Source organism: Xenopus laevis, chromosome 2L (assembly GCF_017654675.1).
Source record: "Xenopus laevis strain J_2021 chromosome 2L, Xenopus_laevis_v10.1, whole genome shotgun sequence".
Lineage (NCBI taxonomy): Eukaryota > Metazoa > Chordata > Amphibia > Anura > Pipidae > Xenopus > Xenopus laevis.
The window spans coordinates 79,475,190-79,494,417 of NC_054373.1; the positions used below are offsets into that span (position 1 = coordinate 79,475,190).

A 19,228-nucleotide genomic window follows, 5' to 3' on the forward strand; every position below is an offset into this window, starting at 1 on the left:
GTAATTAGTACCCGGGATCTTAAACCCATTCACACTCCTCCTCGGAGACTCAGACTGCTCAGCTAAATAACCTGACTGTCTGTCACTCCTAGAGTGACCTCTTAAAGGAGAATTCAACCTGTGAGGAAAAAACCCATACTCCCCTTCCTCCTTCCCCCAGGCTAACTACCCCCCATCCCTCCAGGGAAATGCCCCATACTCCATACTTACCTCTCGCTACAGATTCTTCCAGCGGAGTTCCACGCATCGATCTTCTGGCTCCTCTGTAAGCTGACTGAGAGATCTGCAATTTCCATGTAATTCCGCGCATGCGCAGTTGTCGCAAACCGGCAAACTGCTCTTACTGCGCATGTGCAGAAATACCGATCTCCCAGTCAGCTTACAGAGGAGGCAGAAGATGGATGCGTGGAACTCCGCTGGAAGAATCTGCAGTGAAGGGTAAGTATGGAGTATGAGGCATTTCCCCGGGGGGTAGTTAGCCTGGGGGGAGGAGGGAGGGGGGTCTACCTGGGGTGGTGGGTACGGGTTTTTTTTCCCACAGGATGAATTCTCCTTTAAGGTGAGTAGCCTATACTAACTATACCTGACCTGTCTAGGTTTCACTTTACCCTTCCTGCCTGCTGAGGCAAGGGCTTAACAAAATGGACCCTGAGTACATGGTTGCTCAGGACTATATACTTTAGTGCTGGGCATCTACTGGACACTTGTTGAACTACAGGGGGAATAGCTCAAGGCAGGATGAGGAAACAACCCGAGACAGTACATGATCATTTTTGATATTTGAATTTTTGAATTTTTTTCAAATTCAAATCAAATTTGGACTTTTTACACAAAAAATAGCTTGAAATTCTTTGCAATTCTAACCCTCCATATAATTGCAAAGGACCTGCCAGACAGTGTAGGTAGGAACAGTGGAAGACCTATCCATTTTGCAGCATTGCTTGGACCAATGTCATCTGCATGGAAGAGTCACCAGACTGAAACGCTACCTGCAGTCATAAGTGTACATCTGCCTCCACAGCTCATGAAGCAAAAAACATGAGTGGGAGAGAAAAAACACTCACTTTTTACAATAAATTAGAAATCAGTGAAGTTATGGAACAAAGTGCTGTGGACTAATCAAACAGAACACTTTTAAGAATGACAGCCTTACCAATTATTGTATTAGACACCAGAGGGAAGGATGGCTTATGATATCAATATATTTTGGAAGCTAATGGTGCACAGTTAGTGAAGAAACTGAAACATAATAGGTTGGGTAGTACAGGTATGGAACCTGATATTCAGAATGCTCGGGACGTGGGGTTTCCCAGGTAAGGGATCATTCCATAATTTGGAACGCCATACCTTAAAGGGGTTGTCCATTTTTAAATGATCTTTTAGTATGATGTAGAGAATGATATTTAAAGACAATTTACAATTGGTTTTAATTTTTTTATTATTTTAAGTTTGTTAGCTTTTTATTCCGCAGCTCTCCAGTTTGCAATTTCCAAATTACCATAGCAACCATGCATTGATTTGAATAATAGACTGGAATATGAATAGGAAAGGGTCTGAATGAGTAATGAAAAAATGAGTAATAAAAAATAGCAATAACAATATATGTGTAGCCTCACAGAGCATTTGTTTTTAGATGGGGTTACTGAATAAAGAATAAAGGCAAATAATTAACAAAAATCTATAAAGGGGCTGCAGGTTTGACACCCCTGCTTTTTATTGGTCTTTGTTTTCAAGTTGCAATCAGCTTTCCTGCTGAAGCTCCTGGCACTCTTCTTTAAGTCCAACACTGATTACCCTTCTACTTATCTGTGGCAAATTTATTGTACTAACTTGATACCATTTGCTGTTCCTGATCTACTATTCAAGCGGCTGGAGCTAAACAATTTATATCTTTATTGATTGCTTTGCAAAATCACAAGTGGTGCAGAGAATGCCAATTCTATGTTAACAGCTTTTCTAAATTAAAATTCAGTATGTGATATAACAACAGAAAAGAACACTGCTTCTCAGAAACTCATCAACCATGTTTTTATATATCCCAACACAGGACCAAGGGAATGTAAGAGTACCGTTTCATCTAGCTATTTTCATTAGAATAAATTTTCAGCTGATTTACAGCATTCTTCCCCTAACTCTTCCTTTCCTCTGTTTCCACATTCTCAAACAATTACCTCTATTACAGACAAAATGCATTTTAATTGTTTTTATAGACGTGTACTATCCCACTGGGGCACATTACACACCAACACTTGCTATCAGCAATTCTTGTTAACACAAAAGGAAGAGTTTCCCATAGCAGTTATCATCTGCTCTCTCTGTTTAGTGGAGATTACTTCCTCATTACCCTCCAAATATGGTCTTCACCACAGGGTGCAATGTTGAGATTTATTGTTTGATAGGTTTACAATGGAAAAGCCTGCATGGCTCGTCTCTCTCTCTCTTTGTCCTTGTTTGATATCAACCTAAAAGTATTGTGATTGGAATGATTGCTGCATGCATAAAATAAGTCTGCTTAAAGGGAAACTAAAGTCTAAAGTAGAATAATGCTTGAAATGCTGTATTTTGTATACTAAACATAAACAAGGATTTATGCTTTCAAAGTTGGCCACAGGGGGTGACCATCTTGTAATTTTGTTAAACATCTTTGCAAGACCAAGACCATGCACATGCTCAGTGTGGTCTGGGCTGCTGCTTAGGGATCATCATAAATTATCCAAATAGCACAAGTCAAATAACATCTGCCATAGAAGCAGATACAGCAAGACTGATTTATAATCAGAATATGCAGACTGCATTGGGTCCAGTGCTGTCATGTACTCTTATGTGGATTTTATAGTTTTTGTATTGTTTAATACAAATTTCTCCTACTCTCCAGAACCACTGGCAAAAAAATCCTCCAAATGTAATCCCAATCTGTTTAAATCTGGCCCCATGATCTTTGTCCCTGCCACTAGAGTTGGAAGCATTAAAGAGGATGTATAGGTAAAAAATAAAATACCATTCAATTGAAAAATCTGTACCGTTTTTATAAGAAACCTGACTGTATGCAGTGAAATTCCCCCTCTTTACTTGCTCTGACTGCTGCAGATATGAATCTCTACATGGTTGCCAGCTATTCTACAGGGAAACAAACTCGAAACAAACTTGCTCGAGTTCTGGAAGTCCCTCCCCACTGCCATTTGAAAGTATGATTGTTTCCCTGCAGTGCAGATAGGAACCATCTGCAGCAGTCAGAGCAACTAAATGAAGGGAGAATATTACTGCAAACAGTCAGGTTTCTTATAAAAACGGTCGATTTTTTTTTTTTAAAAAAGCATATTGGAGATAGGTTTCTTTTTCATTAAAGAAAGTAAAAATGGGATTTTTTTTGCCTTTACATCCCCTTTAAACAGCAAACACTGCTGCCATTAAATAGCTCAGATGGCACAAACAGTAAGTTATAAAATGCAAACCCCATCATCCTCCATGGTAAGCATTTTAAATATATTTGCAAATACTGTGGTAGAGTGACCAAAGAAATTAGTCAAAATGTGTTTTTCCTATAATTTCTCCCCAGTTGGAGAGGTAAGTGCCAGGAAGGGTGTTAATAAACAGAGAAAGGTTTCTCTGTTTAAAGACTTTGGTGGCCAGTTCTTGGAAGCTGGAGTATTCTGGAAGGAACAGGCAAGCCAGGTACCCCAATCCAGTAGTCCAGCTCATGTATTGGAGCTCACCTTCCACAGAAAGGCTGTCATGTAGAAAAGTATTTAATTTAGTAACTAAAGTCACAAAGTTTTTTATTGCTGTCTTATCATCAATTGACAGGAGGCATCAAGATTTATACTGATTCTGAAGCATGAAAACATTTTTGATGACACTTCAGGCAAACTGACATTTAAAGACCTTTCTAAAAGAACAGGTACCAAACAGTGTGTTACGATTATAATGACATATCAGTTATTTTAACATGTACAATAGAATATACGTGCATCTTAAATTAAGCCATACCAGATTTTATAATTCAGGTATTGAACAGAATGCTCAATGCTATTATCCAGAATGCTCAAGACCTGGGATTTTCCAGATAATGGATCTTACCGTAAATTGGATCTTCATACATTAAGGGGCAGATTTACATATGGTCGAATATCGAGGGTTAATTAAAAAAACATTCGAAATTCGACGTTTATTGTATTCTATTCCTTCACTCGAGCTGAGTAAATGGGCCCCTAAGTCTACTAGAAACTCTAAGTCTACTCATTTAAACATTAAATAAACCAAATAGGCTGGTTTTGCTTCCAATAAGGATTAATTACATCTCAGTTGGGATCAAGTACAAGGTACTGTTCATTTTTAAAAATCTATGGAGTCTATGGGAGATGTCCTTTCCGTAACTCGGAGCTTTCTGGATAACGGGTTTCCGGATACCACAATGAGAAAAATAAAGTAACCCCCAACAATATTTTTATAGCAAGTGCCTAATTGGTAGTAGATACCCCATTTACTTTCTAAACAACTTTTGTTGTACTTGGAATGATATTCCAAGCTGTAGGTAGTTGGATTCGGAACCATCCTTCAAAAAGAAGAAAAGCCTATTTTTCACTGAGGAATGTGTCTGACTTCACCCTAGTTTGTGAAACCACTCTCCAATTTGTTTAGCTTTTTGACCATGAGAGAACCTTGTTTGAACCATAGGATGCAATAGCAGACCTAATGACTCCCACATAAGGATTGTACATACCCTTATGAATCCACAGATAGCAAAAGATATGATGATGATCCAGGAAAGCATTGCAAGAGCACTGAGTGATGCAAGATCACATTTCCCAGTAGTTATTCAGCAAGTGCATTTTTCCCTGGTCTGATGGTAGCCTGCACTTAATAAAAAAAATCTGAATCAAGGTGTAGACTGCAGTGATACTGCCACAGGCCAGCCATATCGTTACTGCCTGCTATAGGGCAGGTGGTAAGGAAAGGGCTCCTTTGCAGCCTGTTTCCCCTCCAGAATGGATAGGGGTGGGTGGGGGGGGGGACATCTATGTGCCTCCCTCGGCCTAGAATTCATGCACTGTAGAATACATTGATGGCAGATGTAATTCTTTGCACACGACCTTCTCTTAAACAAATGACCCCTATTATGTCTTAAAGACTTAAAAAGACACCAGAAATTAAGCTCTTTTTTACATCTATAATATTGGCTTTGAAAGCAAAAAACTAAATTTTCCATAAAGTATTTGCACAATGCTTTTACATTACCTGTCTGGTGCCCCATGTTCCTGTATGGGAGTGCTGACATATTTGTGCAGCAGAAATCCATTTGAAACTCTTAGCTGACAGGCTGAGATGGGACAGTCAGGTTTAGATACTTCAACTAATGCTTACAAAAACAAACCTCTCTGCAAAAAATGATCAACATGACCTATAGGTAACGTTTAGGGGCATATTTATCAAAGGTCGAGGTGAAGTTTCGAATTCAAAAAATTCAAAATTTCTAGCTATTTTTTGTGTACTTTGACTAGGGAATAGTTCAAATTCGATTTGAATTTGAAAAAATGTATCATTTACTGTATCTTTAAAAATTTGACTTCGGCCATTTGCCATCTAAAACCTGCCAACTGTTTTAGCCTATGGGGGACCTCCTAGAACCCAAAAACTTTGATTCAAATTCAATCGAATGCGCTATTACTTCGATTCGTATAATATATTCGATCGGAAAATTACCTATTCGGCCAAAAAAAACCATTGAGTTAATTTTGATTGGTCTTTTTGAAATCGAATTTTGAAGTTTTTCAAATTCGAAATTCGACCCTTGATACATATGCCCCTAAATGTACATTCATATTTTAAAAAGTATTTTTTTTAGTGTCAGTATCACTTTGATTTGTTTTTTTTAAAGCCAGCGTTATTCATTGTCTTTCTAGCATATTTCTCTTTTTCTATTTCCCACTGAACCCAATAGGCAATTGCCTGGTAGGAATTATAACTTTATTTTAATGGCTGATAGCTCTTTAACTGATGATGTATCTAAGGAACAAGTGTCACTAATACTGAAATTTATCAAATTGGCTTGACAAACTCTGGATTATTTACATTACCAGAAGGATTCTCTTGTGCCCCATAGTGTTTTAAAGAAAAAAAAGTAAATGGCTTTTAGATAATTCAAACTTTAGATAATCCATATTTTGATAATACATATTTGTTAACTGCTCCAAAATACCCTACCACAAAAGCGACATATTTTCATAAAAAATGTCATACATTTGAGAAATAGTGCTGAATTTGCAGAGTGCCCACTGAGGAAACACGTGTATAAACACTTATAGGTCATTTTGATTTCCTGCTATTACTGGATGTTTAAATTGTTTATCCTCTAAATGTTGCTATTTTAGTAATGCCATTGACAGCCTTCACTTCCTTCTCTCTGCTAAACTGTATAAAAATAATTACCTTATTAATGGTGGAGTAACATAACAAGGAAGCCGGCAAAGTTTGATGTCAGGTCTGTGCCCTTGGGCATTTGCTAAAAGAAATTATCAGCCCTGATCGTCAGAGTGATTAATCCTATAATATATATACACCAGTGCATTAAAGCAGTGCTGCAAGACATAAGACTCAGGTCATAACCAGTCTTGTATGTGTATGGGCCCTTCTCATTCTAAAAGAAATGTTCTTGTGGCTCTGAAAATTGTAATCATATCTGTGAATGTTATAAAATAATATTTTCTGCAGAAGCAGCTTGCAGGTCAACTACCGCCAAGTTAGAACTGGTGATATTATATTACAGATTTATTATCCATTAAACCCACACTACAAATTGCTTTCGTTCAGTTCTTATCCAGAGCTAAACTGACCTATTAAGTGTGACTGGTAGCATATATCAACAAAAAATTGTCAGTGTTTCTCTGATAGAGAATTAACAGTCCTGTATTTATTTCTTTAACTGCACAGATATGCCTGTGGGCTATCAATGCATGGCCAAGAAATTAATGTAAAATTAGTTGTTGGTTTAGCCCTTTAAGCGTTTGCTCCTTCAGATGTGTACTGCCTGGTTTAGAGACCAAGTACATACTGTATCTACATTAGGATAATTTAGTGTCCCCTATAGAAGACTTGAAGCACAGCACCGGTTTATGTTTAAAAATAAAAAGCCTTTATTAAGCACATTTGGCAATGATCTGGATACAGCGACATTTCAGGCCCTATGGCCTTTTCTCAATCTAGTGTCCCCAACCAGTGGTTCATGAGCAACATGTTCACAACTGACGACAACTCACTCATCATAAATTTCCTTCATATCAAGTTTTCTACCCCAAGTATAAAGTGCAAACCTAGTAAATAAACCTGCTCACAAAGTGGAACCAACACACCATTTCCAGTGGGCATTCTATAAATACAGTTTATCAGGTAGGTGTGAGCGCTGCGCTTGGTCCAAATTGCAAAAAGTCTTTTAGCTGCACCAAGGGTTTGTGCGAGTCCAAACGAGGCCCGCAATGTTACAGGAAAGAAAAAGTTCAGGGTTTGGTGCACTAAGTTGATACCGAGTGTCAGGTAAGGGTAAGCGTCTCTGGGGAAGATCTCCATCTCCTGCACAGAATGTCCGACCTCACTTAAACAGGTAGATTAGTAGATATGTAACATGTTGACCGCTAATCTGTTTAAGTGAGGTGGACATTCTATGCAGGAGACGGCTCTACAGACTGACTCTGCCCTTGACCATGTGTACTGTTTCTGCGATGAAAACACTTGTCAAGAAGTCCAATTTTGTGAGTAGCTCTGATTAGCAACCTACACCAACTAATCGACTGTAATACACTATATATATTTTAATTTTCTGCTTAGATATTGGGGATGTATTATCAACTTAGCACACCAAACCCTGAACTTTTTCATTCTATAGATACAAACTGGGCTATATGTCTTCATTGTCCACAGACACTGGAGAAATTATTGTAGATGAATGGTTGATCTAGGGAGAATGTTTTTTTTTTTGTCTTTTTTGTGCAATAAAAACACACATGCTTCTGCTATAGGTCTACCTGATCTCCTACTATTTTTAACAATCCCTTCATATTTATGTTTCTCCTATTTTTTCCTTCTATTGAAATCATTTTCAAAGAACCCGAGGCACTGGTTTATATGAATATTATAGGCCATTTGCTTTCACGTATTGCCTTAGACCTGTTTTACAAAGCCTTGGACAAGTGCACTTTGCTCCAGGCCCAGTAGATTGTAATGTGGCCTGCAGCTGTTCAGGTTCACTACATCCAAAGTATACCCTGAAATCCTCCTAGAGTGAAATTTAACGGTGTGGGCCCTTTAGTGTCCCAGCACTTGCCATTGTAATGGTAAATGAAGCTCCTTGTGTCCTTACCCTAAAATGAACTAGTCTGCTGCACAACTTGCTTCTGCTATATAAATATAAGTTGATTATGATGATGAATATTGTGGTTAGAAGGCTATTATTCACGACACATGACACACTTGCAGTATGTTCTAGGTTACATCTCTTATATTCACTCTCACTAAATGAGCCCTAAATAATTCATTTTTTGGTATGGAGAATAGCAAGGTACATCCTTTAAATCAAGAAATAGAACAAATTTAAGAGCGGACAACCCCTACTATTAATGTGAAATTTGCTTTATGTCTTAGCTAAAGTACAGAGGATGCTTACAGCCCTTGGTATTTGTTTTATTGAGCTGAAAGATAGTTTCTATCAAAACAATTCTCAAAGGCAAGACATTAGTAAACATTATTTGCATTCAGAGATGCAGTAAATCATCTGAAATAAGTCAGTGTGAATAACTTACAATCCAGCCAAAAAAATAATTTCCCTTATGATAGCTCAGTGTGCACAACAAATAACAATATAATATGTTTTATGGGTCTCTATTATGATGCTGGTTCTGCTCTGTGAGCCAGTAATTCTGTCCTCTGTGTTAAACTGGTAATCAAAAAAAATATCAAACTAATGTACTAATCTTAGGTTAAATGAAAAGTTCTTTAATGAAAGCGTTTTGCAAAGCATGGGAAAAATTCCAAAAGCAAGAATTGCTCAGTGCCTACCAAGAAGTTTTTAGAGGCAGTTAATTTGACCAAAAGGGGGCCCTGACAGACAATGTGTAAATATTATTACACATACCATGCCATGTGCTTAGAAAACAAAACAATTGCATCTAACATTAAAATGGTATGGTACTCCTTGTCCAGTTATCCACAAAGTTCTAAATTACGGGAACGCCATCTCCCATTATCTCCATCAAATATTTCAGAATTTTAAAACATATTTCCTTTTTCTCTTTAATTATAAAACAGTACCTTGTAATTCATCCCAGCTATATATTAAAGATATATTTAATCCATATTAGAGGCAAAACAATCCTATTGGGATTATTTAATGTTTAAATACATTTTTTATCAGGGGGCCTATCGACTTCTAGCGTGAGAAGTCCGGACCAAGGAGGAAGCTTTGGGTAAAAGTCAAAGTTCAGCGGTATCCAAAAGGGGTCAGGCAAAGGCGTAGTCAAATTCAGGCAAAAGGTTCAAAAGGCAGCCATCAAGGCTCGTGGAACAGTCTAGGAACACAATCAGGAATAATTTAGGAGCACCCAGGAACAAAGGTAGCAATTCCTGTAATCGGGCATTAAACCCGTGACCTCTGCGTCTTTTTATTTAAAATTTTTGCGCCGGATGGGTGACGTCTTAGGAGCAGCGCCGACGGAGACTGGAGCGCCATCATTTTTATAAAAGGATGAAGATCCAAATTAAGATCCCATACCTGTAAACATATATGGAAGCAACTGACCACAATACTCCTCTGTGCCACTGAAAGTTTCATCAAATTGAAAATCAATATTGGTCAGTATTTTAACAGTGTGTTGAGAATTAATCTTTCATTTCAGCTGAGCAAAACCAATAGGCCAGTTGCTAGACAACTTTTGCAGAATGCCAAAAAGCCATGTTTAAAAAAGACCTCTTTAATAATGTAACAGAGGATAAAGCAACTCTATCAAGGGGTGATTGTTCCTGGAAGTCGTGTTTGAAATAATTGAATCAAAATTATTATTCAATGTACATTTTACTCTATGATTGGTCTTGTAAATACTACATGAACAATGCCTGGCATACAAATGCTACAAGGCAAATATCTGACCCCTATCAGATTCTATTTTGTCTGAAAACTCATCTCACATAAACTATTCAGATGGTAAAACAAAAAGGAAAATAATAATAATAAAATATATATATATATATATACACAGTCATGTGAAAAAGTTTGGGAACCCCTCTTAATTCTTTGGAGTTTTGTTTATCATTGGCTGAGCTTTCAAAGTAGCAACTTCCTTTTAATATATAACATGCCTTACGAAAACAGTAGTATTTCAGCAGTGACATAAAGTTTATTGCATCATAACAAGGTGCATAACAGGTGCATAAATGTGGGCACCCCAACAGAGATATTACATCAATACTTAGTTGAGCCTCCTTTTGCAAATGTACCAGCCTCTAGATGCCTCCTATAGCCTTTGATGAGTGTCTGGATTCTGAATGGTGGTATTTTTGACCATTTATCCACACAAAAACTCTCCAGTTTAGTTCAATTTGATGGCCTGCTTCAAATCATCCCATAGATTTTTGATCATATTCAAGTCGGGGGACTGTGACAGCCATTTCAGAATATTGTACTTCTCCCTCTGCATAAATGCCTTTGTAGATTTCGAAGTGTGTTTAGGGTCATTGTCTTGTTGGAATATCCAACCCCTGTGTAACTTCAACTTTGTGACTGATGCTTGAACATTATCCTGAAGAATATTGATATTGGTTTAAATTCTTCCGACCCTCGACTTTAACAAGGGCCACATTCCCTGAACTAGCCACACAGCCCCACAGCATGATGGAACCTCCACTAAATTTAACAGTAGGTAGCAGGTGTTTTTCTTGGAATGTGGTGTTCTTCCTCCGCCATGCAAAGCGATTTTTGTTATGACCAAATAACTAAATTTTTGTCTCATCAGTCCAAAGCACTTTGTTCCAACAAGAGACTCTGGGGCAAATTCACTAAGATTCGTAGTTGCGCCAGGCGCAACTTCGCCGTACTTCGCCAGGCGTAGTTTCGCCAGCGCTCCACAAATTCACTAAAATCCGAAGCTGCACACAGGGGTAGCGTAAGGTTGCGAAGTTGCACTAGGGTTGATTTCGCTAAGTGAAGTTACGCTAGCAATGGTTAATTTGCATACGGTGCCAAATTCAAATTTCAATGGAGGAATACGTAGAATCACTACAAATGCCTGGGAAACCTTCAAAACATGAAATAAATTTTTTTTTTGTCCTACACATGTGCCCACTGTATAGTTAAGTTGCCATGAGTTAGGAAATGTAGGGGGGAAGGAGGGGAGCCCCAAAAAAAATTTATATCTTTTTCAGCCTATCATCCATAATATAGAAAAAACGCCAGCGTTTTTTGGGACTTAGAAAAAATTTGACCTTTTTTTTAAGCAATCCCTATCTACTCTATTGCGCTTGCCTGGTCTGAGGTGGCGAAGGAAGTCTAGCGTAAAAGGTAGCGTTCAGTACACTGCGCGCATTAGTGAATTTGCGTAGTTACGTCCGTAGCAAAAATTCGCCAGGCGTAAGGGTGCGAAGTAACACTAGCGAATCTAAGCCAGCGTTCGTTAGTGAATTTGCGAAGTAACGAAAATGCCCAACGCTAGCGAATTGACACTAGCGTTAGGCGCTTCGGCGCTTAGTGAATTTGGGTCTCTGTTTGTGGCCTGTGTGCAGAAAGGGCTTCTTTCTCATCACCCTGCCATAAAGATATTCTTTTTTTTTTTTTTTTTTTTTCTTCTTTTATTTTTTTATTTTTTTTTGCAAAGGGGTATATTTAAAAGATATTCTTTGTGCAAATTTCGCTGAATTGTAGAATGATGTACAAATACACCATCTGCAGCAAGATGTTCATGCAGGTCTTTGGAGGTGACCTTTGGGTTGTCTGTAACCATTCTCACAATCCTCCAGATATGCCACTGACCTGGGTTTTACAGCAACTGTGCCTGTGGCCTTCCATTTCCTGATTACATTCCTTACATTTGAAACTGACAGTTTAAACCTCTGAGATAGCTTTTTGTAGCCTACCCCTAAACCATGATACTGAACAATATTTGTTTTCAGATCTTTTGAGAGTTGCTTTGAGGATCCCATGCTGTCACTCTTCAGAGTCAAACGGAAGTACAACTTAAATACATTTTCTTATGATTGGACACACCTGCCTATGAAGTTCAAGGCTTAACAAACTAATCCAATCAATTTGGTGTTGCCAGTAATTGGTATTGAACAGTTACATGCATTCAAAATAGCAAATTTACAAGGGTACCCAAATTTTTGCACAGCCTGTTTTTACATTTGATTTAATTTCATACAACTGAATATTGCTTCACTAAAAATCCTTGTTCAGAAAACACCCCAGTTCTCAGATGTTCCTGGGAAATGAAAGACATACCACTGTCATCTTTTTTGTTTATGCAGGCTTTTTCATATGATTGTATATATGTATGTATATATGTATGTGTGTGTGTGTATGTATATATATATATATATATATATATATATATATATATATATATATATATATATATATATATATATATATATATATATATATATACATACATACATATAGGTATGGAACCTGTTATGCAGGAGGCTCTAGACCTGCTTGTTTCTGGTATGAATCCCCATACCTTAAATCTTCTAAAAGATAATTTAACCATAAATTAAATCCAAAGGAATTGTTTTGCCCCCGATAACGATTCATTTTATCTTAGCTAGGATCATGTACAAAGTAATGTTTTATTATTACAGATAAAAAGGAAATCATTTTTAAAAGTTTGAATTATTTGATTAAAATGGAGGAACTGTTTTATTATTACAGAGAAAAAGGAAATCACTTTTTTGGGAGACAAACTTTCTATAATTCGTTGCTTTCTGAATAACAGGTTTCTAGATAACAGATCACATTCCTGTATATACCAAATTTTTTAGCAAACAAACAATACAAAGTTTTTTCATTTTCTGCTAGGAACTTAGATATTCATTTTTTTTAAAAAAAATGTATCCCCTTTTAAAATGTAATGGAACTCTGCAATTTTTTGTGCTTCGTCGCCATTTAACATAATTGCAGTTAACCACTGTTAAACCATTTGTTTTTTTCCTGCTTACTGTTGTGAAGGAGAATCATAACAAGCAAATATGAGAAGCCAAGAGTGCCGCGAGCCTGTTCTATTTTTGTGCTATCTATATGTATGAATGTACTTTTGGCTCTCTACACAATGCTTCTCAGAACATTTCTCAATATGCAGTGAAATTCTTTTCAGCTATGTGTTTTGATTGATTTGAATTCCATGTGTAGAAGCCCCAAATTCCCATTTATGAAACTTGCTGAATCATTTTTCTTATCTCTTAGGCTGCATCTGGGAGAAAGTAAGACTAAGGGGGTTATTCATTAAATCTGAATGTTGAAAACTAGAAAAATGTGTGTTTTTTACAATAAAATCCGAATTTTTACTGGAAATAAAAACTCAAATTTTTTGGGATTTATTATACCCCGAGAATGGAAAAAGTCAGAATCTGAAAATCTGGCATCTCAGACCTGCCAAGGTTGTATATAAGTCAATCGGAGAAGTGCCGAAGATATCCTGATCTGCACTGGGATTCGTGCAATAATCCGAAAATTTTGTGATTTTCAGGCAAAAATCCGGAAAAATCTAGTTTTAATGTGGAAAATCCAAAAAATTCATACAGTCTGAATTATTCATGATTTTTCTGAGTTTTTACCCGCACAGGAAACTTTTGGGAAAATGGATTGATAGATAAGGGGAAATAACCTGTGCGGATGCCCATATTATATTTCAGAAAATCCTGTGATAAATTCAGATTTTGATAAATAACCCCTTAAATATATAGCATGTTTTGGGGGTTCATTAGCTTACTGAGGCAAGTTTTTCATAGGGAATACAGCCATAAAAAGCCAAAGGTCAAATGACAAGATGAGTGAGGTTTAGTCATGCAGCCATAATTCATACCATTTAGTTATCTGGATATAGGACAAATGATCAGAATATTTAGGGATTGATTTTGTAGTGGTATTTAAGTAAATTTGTTTATTTAGATAAGCGTATTCCATGGACAGTTACTTCTGTTAAGCAAGTGACAGTGTACTGCATTGCTTCATTTGCCCACAGGCCAATCCTAAAATAGATGCCAGTATTAACAGAGAGCAGCGGAGTGAGAGGATTAGAGGTGTTATATAACTAGAAGAGAATAGTTTTATTTTTAAGCTGACAGCTGATTTTTTTTGTATGAGCTGCAGGCTTTTTAGTCTAGTATCTAGAAGTTTCATTTGCAGGTATGTAGGAAGAGAGCAAGCAAGTAATATTGGGTTTGAAAGTGTACCTGCTGTTAAAAGTAATATAAGTCTGACTGTTTATATTCTCTGCACTCCTGTCTCTAAATTCTGAAACAAAGTTGCAAACCAGATAACTAAAGGAGGAAAAGACTAGTAACACCAAAACTAAAAGGGTTTTACATGCATGTAAGTATAATATAATATAATATACTACTACCCCTGCTCTGTAATAATGTGCGGGTAGGCCCAATACCCACAGATTGCGGTTCGGGCTGACACTTGCATAGAATTTGCAGTTTGGCCTGAGCTTTCCCTCCTGTACTCCCTGCCTGCAACCTTCCAACTATGGCAGTCTATATTTATAGGTGCACAATCGTTTGCACCAGCCCCTTCATGACAACAGAGATGGGATGGGCAAGGGTCAATAAATGAAAGTGCCTTGCTGGGTTAAGTTGGGCGTGGGTTGGGAGTGGGCGAGTAGGGTCAGGTACGGGTTGACTTTGATGGCTCTATATGACTACAGGATGGAAACCCCTGTAAAGCTATGTAGTACAGCACAATGTAAATAAATTCGGACAGAAAGTTATTTTATTGGCTGTACAGCACGGCAAAAGAGGACCCTCTTTATATGGGAATCATTTTGAATATTCACATAGCGAAACATACTGTATACTACCTGTACTCTCTAAATTATATGAGTAAAAAGCTTTTGCTGTTTTAAGTACTTTCAAGTGTTTTCATTCAAAATCTCTTGCTGAGTATTACAAGGTTTGCACAGAGAAAGGTGTTGTAGTCAAGGGTTATTGCTTAAAAATGCCAACAAGTATTGAGCCATTCACAGGGGTGACCACAATACTGTTAGTCCATAAGGGGCCAAGGTTAGTGAGGGAAAATATGAAATGTGTGAAGGTAGCTCCCAGTGGACAGGAGTTATTTTTATAATTTATGTTTTGTATCCTGAAATGGTCACCCCTGTGTGTAAATAAACTGCCTTAAAAAGAAGAAGGTGTCTGTTGTGGATCCCACAAGCTTAAACCCCTGTATCTGTCTGAATGTCTGTGTTATAATATACCAGAAAGCTCCAAAACATGGAATTAATCAATAATAATAATAAATAATAATAAAACCGTACCTTTTACTTGATCTGAACCGATATACTGTATAATTGATGCTTACTAGAGGCATAACAATCCTATTGGGTTTAATTAATGTTTTAATGATTTTTGGTAGACTAAAGGCATCATGATCCAAATTACAGAAATACCTGGTATCTGGAAACCCCCAGTATTCTGGATAACAGGTCCTATACCTGTAACAATAATAAATATTTCTCTTATGAACACACTCTTTCATCCCTAATAATACTTTGTTGCACCCCAAATATACCCAAGATTATTAATAATGGCACTGATAATGTCCAGTTAAATGTCAAATCAATAAAAAAAACACATGGCCTTCAGTAACAATAGCATTTAACTCAGTAACTAGAAGCATGAAATACAGATAGTAAAAAAACTGAAACATTGGTTTTATATTCACTATATTACAACAGGCAAGTCCTAGTGGGCAGGCACAGTATATCTAGGCAAGAATTAGGCATTCCGGTTAGTGATGGGCAAATTTATTCGCCAGGTGCGAAATAATAATACATTTGCTAAATATTTTGTCGCCGGTGACAATTCCAACACGGTGGCAAAGAATAGGCGACCATTGACTTTAATGCGCATCAGAATTGTTGCCGGTGTTAAAATATTTTTAATGCTGGCTCAAAATTCGAGTTTCGAGAACTTTTTGCCATTTTTCGAAATTCGCTCGTTTTTTCTGATTATGGTTACCTATTGTGCTTAATTTAATGTTTTAAATGTATGTTAACAGAGCATGTGCAAAATCATAAACAATTGATTTAGAATGATACAATGAGTGCAACATTTATTAGAAGTGTCCCTGAATCGGCAAGTGATCTGGTAACCTTATTTTAAATAAAATGGAGTAACCAATACACAGAGACATCCTTGTTTAAAAAATCTTCTTGGCTAGTTAGTTTTCCCATTAGAATGAAACGTTTTCCTAGAAATAAAATACACTCATTTAAGAGAGCAATAGAAACTGCTAGTACATTGGACAGATCTGATTTTTAGTAGTAAGCAATTGCTGATGAGCTATTTACAACCTCCAACAGCCATGCTCACTGCTCATTACCCTGCTGAGTCAGCAGCTCAGTGCTTAGCTCAGGCTTCTTCCCCTGAGAATAAGCAAACCAGATGGAAATACAGCCTTTCAGCATGATCCCAGGACATGTCTGCTCACCTTTTAGAACAGGAATAACTATTTTCACAGCTCTAGTGTTAAAAATTTAGGTTATAGAGCCAGAACAAAAAGTATAAGCTACCTGCCATATAATATATTATGCTAAAGTACTTACGTTTTCTTATCTCCTATAAGCACAGTTTATAAGTATATAACCCGTAATATAATGTGTTCTGCTGCTGTGTGAACAGGAATTACATTAGAGCATGTTTTAGGGTTAGGCCGAGATGGCAATGGAGACAAAAAAACAGAAGACATGTTATATGTGCTCAGTCTACCCATGCTGTAGTAGTAGTAACCAGCTATCCATCCTTCTGGACTGACCAGATGCATTAAACAATATAGAGACAAAATTTGCACAAAAGAAACAATATAACTGGCAGAAAATGTTTTCAGTACAGGTATGGGATCTATTATCCAGAATGCTCGGAACCTGGGGCCTTCTGGATAAGTTGTATTTCCATAATTTAGATCTTAACTTAAAGTGATACTGACACTAAAAATGTATTTATTTCAAAATATTAATCTACATGAAAAGTCACCTATAGGTCATATTGATCGTTTTTTCCCTGATAGGTCTGCTTTGTATGTAATTATTACTTGAAGTTTCTAAACCTGACTGTTTAGTCAATCTGACTGTCCCTTCTCAACTTATCAGTTACAGCTTCTAATGCTAACAGACTACTGCTGCACAAATTAATTAGTAGATTAAATGATTAATCTACTAATTAATCATTGAAACAATAAATAAACCCAGCAGGATTGTTTTGCCTCCAATTAGGATTAATTATATCTTAGTTGGAATCAAGTACAGGGTAAGTTATTAAAAAGAAAATCATTTTTAAAAATTAGAATTATATGGGAGATGACCTTCCCAGTAATTTGGGCCTTCTGGATAATGGGTGTACGGATTATGGATCATGTGTATGTAAAAATAAAATTCACCTCTGAATGAGCACTTATACTAAAGGCTGAATACCAGCTGGAAACAATAATTGTTTAATAGTTAGAAGTTTTTAGCATACACCACAGGGGCATCCAAACTGCATTCTTCAAGCGTTTGCTGACCTGTAATGTCCAGCACTGCACTTAGAGGCCAGGCTGTCACATAGCTGCTCTTTCAGCCCTTGGAGATAATGAGGCCACTGGGGGACACACACAAAGCACCTGGGTGGAATCAAAGCTATGACCCAGTTCTAAGTCTAACCACTGTACCAACTCATTTAATTTCTGGTAGATCACCTATTGGGGTACTATCTCCACTATATGGGGTACTATATCCATTATGTCCCTTCTATGGCAATGTTAAGCTACTGCTGCACAACATAATATAGGTCTAGCCTTCATCTGGTTATTCCTTGCTTATGTATCCCCTGTTCTCACATCCCTTCACTGGAACATGTCTCCTCTACCAGAAGAGTGTGTTACCAGGGTCACATTGTATAATGATGCTTAAGAACACAGATTTAACATTCATTTAGATTAAAAAATATATGATTGCATCTTTAACATCAAACTATATCTCAACCTGCACAGAAACAAATGAATAAAAGGAAACCACCAAAACTGCATTATCACCTCCTAATGAATGGCTAAGGCAGCTCTAGCAAGGAAAATGTTTTTTTTTTAATGCATTTCTTTGCTTGCCAGCAGAACATGGGAAAAGGGAGTTGCACACAATCAGGGGTGTCAATGGAGTGATGAAGCATAGCCCTTCCATTAATTAGCAAATAAACAGCTGGAAAATAGGAGAATAAATTAAATGTTTATGTCCCTGTCTGTGCTCTGTTCATGTTCTTCTTTTTTAAAACCAGCACATCATGTTAACTGTGGTGGAATAGAGCATGCTAAGAGTTGTTACTGTAGGCTAAATCTACACTTGGTATTCAATGATGAATCTACTGCAGAAGGTCTCTGTAGTGTGCCTATTTTGACTCTTTATTATTCAGTGACCTCTAAAACATTTTTATTAGCACTTCTATATAAGTTGGCAGCAAATACAGAAAATTGTCTGGTCTTTTTCATATTCATATACAGTACTTTCAGATAGCCATGATCCTGCAGAGTAGAGGCACCTCCAGTTGTGGAACAAGTTTTAGAAGGACCCCAACACAATGTTCCCATGGATGGGCTGTTTGGTCCTATTGTTCTCCCCTTTAGAAAACCCAAATCATGTTTCATAGTTCTTAGCTCCAAATTACGGGAATGTCATATCCCATAGACTGTCTTTATGAACCCAACCACATTCTCCACACTAGTTTGTGTATACTTATCAGATGTGCTGCTCCCTGGAAGCCTGGCTTATGTCTCAATCAGGAATATATGAAGAAATTAGGCGCTACACAGCTCAATTACCTTAACTCACTTTTTGAGTCATAACCAATTCAGCATTTTGGGGGATCTCCACCTCCCTTCCCCTGAAAAGGGAGATGGAGACCTCCCCCCAAAATATTGAAGCACCCACAAAGCTAATTGATGTGTGCAGCTCCTACTTTCTTCATACGAATCCCGTAGACTCTATTTTAATCAAATTATTCCGAT

General features: G+C 37.2%; 1 protein-coding gene across 5 annotated transcripts in view; it reads left to right on the forward strand.

Moving 5' to 3' along the window:
- Positions 1-19,228, forward strand: part of tbl1x.L (transducin beta like 1 X-linked L homeolog) — a 173,939-nt gene that overhangs the window by 104,782 nt on the left and 49,929 nt on the right. For 3 of the 5 annotated variants that reach the window (XM_018246614.2, XM_041582080.1, XM_041582079.1), the window contains one exon: positions 3,805-3,898. The exons of the other annotated variants lie outside the window; for them this stretch is intronic. The gene's annotated coding sequence lies outside the window, so the exon portion shown is untranslated. The remainder of the gene's footprint in view (positions 1-3,804; positions 3,899-19,228) is intronic. 5 annotated transcript variants of the gene reach the window in all.